Genomic DNA, 6981 nt, shown 5'->3' on the forward strand with positions numbered 1-6981 from the left:
CAGTTTTGGATCCAAAGAAATGGTCTCACAGAATGACTGCAACTTTCCTACCAACAATGGTCTCCCAGTAACAAAAAACTGGAACTGGAACCCTTACAAAGATAGAAAGAAAGAAAGATATAGAAGAGAAAGAATTCTCGGATCTGTTCTGAAGATGACAAGTGTCCACTTGAAATTCAATCCTGTGCAACTGAGTAACCTCTTTCTTCTTTCATCCCATCTGATCTAATTTTGTTTCATCATTATCTACAACTGATTTGCAAATGTCTATTTCTGAATGATGAAAACTTGCTGAGTCACTAAAATATCTAATTTACCTTATGAAAAGCTAGTGAACTCCCCAAATAACTAACTTAAATGTGACCCCAACTGCATTTTCACTATATGCTACTGATATTCAAGTCATTACCACATTGGAAAATAATTCTGGACTTCGATATCTGAAAATGGTTGCAATTCAGGTACCTAAGACAAATCCTCTTGTAGCTTAAACAGACTGATACTTGTGCAAAAACTGACTCCAAAATTGAAAATTTCGTCTTCTCCCAATTTCGGCAATATATAACATCGCCTATCTGGCCTCTTGGAAACCTCCTGAAAGTCTGTTTGAAAAATAGTCCTCTGCTAGAAACTCATGTCTGCCATTTGATTTTTTATAAAATTTGAAAAAATCTAAAGTATAAACTTTAGAAAATAATAATAAAATATTATTATTTTTAACTTTTCAATATTTACCTAACCCTTTTAATCTGTGGTCAACTCAAGGTTGACTGACTGCCACGTGGCATCATCTCATTGGCCCTCTATTTTGCCTCATCAACATGCCACCTCATCACGGTCGGTGCCACATCAGCACAGTACATGGATGCCATGTCACACTCACTACTTCGCTATATTAATCGGTGAGCAAGTTCACCTTAGCGAGGTAACGAGGATCGTTGATTGTGCCACATGCCGCAATCTGGTGTGCTCCTAACATTCGCTCGCCACATCATTACCCAGTCACTCTGTTGCTACCACTTGTCACCATCCAATTCGCTATTGCTCCTGCATGAATTTTTCAGCCAGTCGCTATGTCGCTAGCCAAAATTTCTTAAATTTTCTGGCTAGCACCATAGCGACTAGCCGAATTTTTACTTTTCTGACGGGCTTCAAATTGATGACATCATCATCTAGGCATGCTTTTTCGTTTAAAATTATACATCTCAACCTCCAACAGGGTCAGGTCCCACAATTAACACTTGGCTTTCCAAAAGTCGCGAGTCTTTCAGACACAACTTAATATGTTTAAAGTTGTATTTAAAACATTTGGGAAGGCGTCATGTCCCCAATTTGGGATTAATCATGTTTTATACCTGTTCATCCTTTTGGCTCACTTTGCCTCTTGATCTGTACAGGCATGAAGTTCCTTGCTTTAAGCTACTGCAAGCTTCCTTTTAGAAGGTGTGGGGAGCTCCCTTGTTTGCGTGAGAAACTATTTGATGTGCATGCTGAATGTTTTGACTACTACAAAACTTGGCGGTTTTTCTTGTTCTCTACAAGCTTGCTCATGGGTCGAGCTTTGGTTTTGCGTGAATCTCCTTTTCTTTAAGCCGCTGTGGATGCCTCTCATTGGCATGGCTTTGCTTTATATAAATGTCGCCTCCTCTTTTATGCGTGACTTCTTCTCACTGTGGATTTCTCATGCATGGATTTGCGGGTGTTTCTTTGTCTAAATGCCGCACGTGGGGAACTCCATTTCTGCTCATTGGTGGCTTTCTAATCCTTTGACAGTGGCTTGTGCTGCTTCTCCAATTGCATTGATTTTTAGCTGTAACACGAAAATCCCATGCTCATTTCACTATGCGTGAGTTCCATTGAATACTAGCGGATTTATGAATGTGTACGCACTCCTTTATGATGCATATGGTTTTGTTTGACATAACAGGCGAGCTGCCTTTATTATTTTTCATACATTGAGCATCTTCTTATTTGCACGGGTCTCTATTTTGGAGCGTGGAAATCTTGAGAGACTAGCTACGTTGTTTGCTTGTTTCAAAAATGTTGCTCTCTCTCCATCTTGGGCGGCTTCCTCTTTATTGCACAGATTCTCCCCTGTTTACAGCTCAGTGTGAAGCATTTTCCTGCTTCAATGGCGTGGTCTTGCTCTATTATGCATTAATTCTTTCATGTTTGGCATCTCCCTCTTGGAAGGCGTTGACTATGGTGGATTCTTTGCTTTAATGCACCTTGATTGGCTTTTCATTTTTTAAAGCTTTTGATTGGCTTCAAGGACAAAATTTATTTGAGCCCCTCCTACTCTGCCAAGGCATTTATTTTATTTGATTTTATCCTTTATGCAATTTGGATAGCAATTAAACCTATTTTCATTGGTAGTCCTCACTTTTATCTCCACCCATCATTTTATAACCATATAGATCTGTGATTGTCACAATTCTGATGCATTTAGCCAGGCCCCAGAGTGGGTCTGGCTAATTTTTTTTTTTTGGTTCTCGGAGAGTTGAATCCTCAAACTAATCCAATGACCTTCTCAGACTGATTGGAAACAAAATTGAGCATTGAACCATGAATTCAAACTCACTTTATCACTGATCTACAAACTGTCAAATTAGTGCCAGAAGGTCTATTGACTGGCCTTAAAAACTGACCAGAACACCTGATCGGGCTCTGAAAACTGGCATATTGACTCTTTGCTCTACACACTTTCACCCTGTCAGATTTCATCTTATGAAGAATTCCCAGTCAGAAGATATTCATCATCAAAGTTGACCTTTTAGAACCGCCTGCAAGTAAACACGTTAGAAAGTAGTAAACTGGGTTCGGATTTGGCTCAAAAAACTGGGCAAATGAGCACATGGGGAAATGAAAATTGGGGCATTGGTTCACTGTCACGAGGTGAATATGGATCTGTGATTTGGGCTCATGATGAATAATAGGGCACAAATGGCGATCAGTCACAGTAGGCTACTTGGAATTAGTAGATTGGAGACAATGACAGAAATGATTTTTTACAAATGGAAACGACCTAGAAAAGTGTGCAGACAGATTCGTCATGACTTGCAAACTGACACACTTAAAGTATTTTTGGAGTAAAACATGGTGGTAAAATCCATTCAATCTTACCAATCACAGATCTCAAGATTTGACATCCCAAACAGGGGTACCAAACAATCTGCAAATGCTAACACCAGTCAAAGGATAGAAATTGCATTTGGAATCGCGTTTGAAAACTAGTCAAATAGATTCATCATGATATGAAATTTGAAACATAAGAAGTCTCTGAGGCCTACAATGTAATGCAACATGAATTTCAACACTTGGATCAACTGGTCAAAAGTTATTACTCGTCAAACAGGGCTTTCTAGAATTAGGTGCAAAGTGCAAAAGCATGAAAACAGTAACTAACCAACTTCGAGGGATTCAAAACCTAGTCAGACAAACTTGAAATGACTCAAAATCTGAAACATATGTTCTTGGATATGGACACTAGATAATCTCAAAGTGGCAAGTCATTACACATTTCTGGGTGCGAGATATTCACTCACCAACAAGGCCTCTTATCGTTGTCTGACACTTGGGTGAAAAAGCAAGATTGACAATTGTTTAAAATAGGACTTCGCCAAATAGCTCAGAATGATGATTTGACCATATGGAACAGGTAGACAGGCTGAATGGAAGGTGTTAGAAACATTAAACACCTCTTAGGCCTCATACTGACAGCCAGGTACATAGGCATATAAAAGCGTTTATAGGGCTCAAATCTACTATGGTGCTCAAAATCAGGGCTGCGATTTTGAGCGCCAACAAAGTGTAAATAGTGAATAATTATTTACACCAACACCCCCCTTAAGTGCAACTTAGGGGAATGCACTTAAGCTTATGAAAGCTAGGATGAAAATGCATGATGGGTCCCTACTACTAGGCCGCGTTAGGTACCCATGTACAAAATGCAATGCAATCTCTCATAAAGTAGAGAAAGAGGGAAAACCTCATGGAAAAAACTCTCCCCCAAAAAGAGAGATGAAAAAAACAAGATGCATGGATGGATGGAGTAATCAAGACCCCCCCATTACAACATACATCAAGTATATACAAAAGAGAAGTAGAAGAAGGGCAAAACCCTAACAGGAAAAAGTCCCCCCATAAAAGAGAACAAGAAAGGAGACAAGGTACCCACCCCCCCCCCACCCCTGCGCCCCCCGCCGCCCCCCCCCCCCCCCCCCCACAAACGTAGAGTGCCAATCAATGATAGCTGCTCCAATGTAGAAGCTAATCCTTGACTATTGAATAATGTTCCTCCCCTTTAGAGGAAACAAGATCATAGGTACAAATGAGATGCTTCCCCTATGTGTAGAAAGAATCCCAAAGATGAATGGTGTCCTTGAAACTTGCTCAACTGTCCCTGTGTTGATACTGACGATTGCCCCTTCCAATCTTGCTGAAAATAATAAGTGTAGATCTAGCAAGGATGGATGTAGAACCTATCCCTAAGAACCAACTATCTCCTCAAATGATAAAGAGACCTCTTGTAACTATTGTACATAAGGATCCATAATAATATCAACCTGTGAAGACTAATCATGTAGAGAATGAATAGGAGGGTCAAAGTGAGCCCTCACAAAAATTGGAGAAGGATCTTCTTCAGCAAAGAGAAGATATATATCATCAATGTTGTCTCCCAAATCTACTATGTATGACTTCATGAACAAATCTAAAATATCTATCAAGAAGTCATCCACTAATGTTAGAGCTGGAAGACAATATGTACCTTGTTGTGCTAAAGTACATGAACCTATCACTGTGGCAATGGATGAAGTATTTGCCTCAACAAAGAGAAGACAAATATCATTGATGATGTCTCCCACATCTTTAATGTGAGACTCCATAAACAACCCTGCAATGGCTAGAAGGAAGTCGTCCCATAAAGGTTAAGTAGGAAGACATGGTGTTTCCTGTTGCATTGATTCAAAAGCATTTGTGGCTAGAACTAGATTAGTAGTAGCAACAAAAGCATTAGGAGGTGTGATCTCATCAAGAGAGGATTCAACTACAACTGGAGGTAAAAGATCTTTTGGGAATGAAGGAATATGTGGATCTACATACATCTCCCAAAGATAGATCCAAATATCATATAAATTATTTGACTTCATGTCATCAAGTGAATCCATAACCTCCATATCCATATGTAGAAAGAGGGCACGATAAATGATGGAACCAATGTCACCATTGTATGAAAGTCCTTTCGCATATGGCAATGCATTATGCTGACTAAGATAAGTGAGAAAAAATTGAATCCACTACTTATAGTTTTGTGTTGTCAAGGTAATTAAATCTTCCTCATCCATGATGTACTAATCAATGTATCCCCCAAAATGCAAAAAAAAAAAAATCAACCCCCCCTAAAATATGATTTGGCACTTTATATGCAGTGCATGTACAATAGGCCACTTGTCAAAATGTACAAAGTGGACTTCTCGTTTTGATGTTTACAACTACCTTATGAGGTTCAAATCTGTCACTAAACACTATAGCTCATATGTACAACAATTTTGAAAAGTAATCAAAGCAATATAATGCAGAAAAGAACCTAATTCTAAAAGTAGTGTTTATATCCACACAAGCCTATAATTTGATTACAGATTTGGAAAGTAGACAAAAAAAATGCACTTTAAAAAAAAAATGGAACCTGCTTATGTGTCTAGATGAGCCCGTACTAAGCCTTTAAGGTTGCAAAAATTAGATTTGTGATTTGCAAAAAAAATTAGGATTAGGGATCTCAAACATCCTGCACCAATGTGTAGATTATGAAATTCTACCCCAAAACAAAACAAATTGCTCAAAAAAAAGAGTCTGTATGAGGAAGATATCATTGTTTGAAAATAGCCTCTATAATTATTTTTTTTGAATTACTGCCACCGTGCCTCCAAAAATCAAATGACCCTAAATTTCACCTCAGATGTTCTATTTTTGTGAAACAAAAGTTTATTTGGAAGTTTTTTGACCTTCTAAATATGATGCCAATATTTGATTAGCACTAGCAAGCTCCAATCTTTACCTACAAAAATTCTCCCCTACTGGCCTAATGGCCAAAATTTTCTAGACAAAATACGTAGATTCGAAAAATAATGTAGAGAAATTGGAGATAATAAAATAATTAAATATGCAAATCTAAAAATTAAATTTAGAGATCTGAAATGATCATACCAATTCTGCAAATCTAGTCTTTAGGTGTCAGTTTGCAAATTTGTTTGCCTCAAATTTGACTATGGCCTAGGGTAGGCAAATTTATAGTCAAATTTCACCGAATTGATGTTTTGAATGCAATGGCAAGGTTCGCTCTATCTCTAGACACTCTCAATGGCTATTTGAAGAGAATTTTCCTCAGTGCTAATACCATGTAAGAATTTGGTATAGCTCTAATACCATGTAAGAATTTGTCTTAGGAAAAAATCACCCAAGATCAAGGAACTCAAGCACAAGCATAGGAATAGACCAACAAGGTATGATTAGAATAACAATATCCAAAATTGATTTATTGTCATTCAATGTTCTGTCATATACATGCTAGGAGTGCTTGAATATGAAGGCCTCTATAATACTTCTAGAATGCCTAGGAGTTAGCACACTGATATGTCTTACAACCAAACACATGTCCACTAGGAGTGGATTATCCTCCATTAAGCATAGGAGTAAGTGTGATGATGAGAGGATAAGCCTACAAAGGTGTTGCACATAAAATTATGTTGTAGACACCATGTACTAAAATAGGAGTGCGAATAACTGTGTTGTCTACATGATAACTTAGTTAATTATGTAAACTCCAGTATTGTAGACACCATGTGCTGAATTAGAGTTGCTTACTCTAGTGTTGTCAACATGACAAATAATAAGAGTATGCAAAATCCTAGGTGTCAAACTAATAAATAATAAAGTAATGCATTGACCTAAGTAAACTTAAGTAAAGTGTAAATAGTGAACAAT

Source organism: Cupressus sempervirens, chromosome 2, assembly GCF_028749045.1.
Source record: "Cupressus sempervirens isolate cs-2001-9-10 chromosome 2, ASM2874904v1, whole genome shotgun sequence".
Taxonomy (NCBI): domain Eukaryota; kingdom Viridiplantae; phylum Streptophyta; class Pinopsida; order Cupressales; family Cupressaceae; genus Cupressus; species Cupressus sempervirens.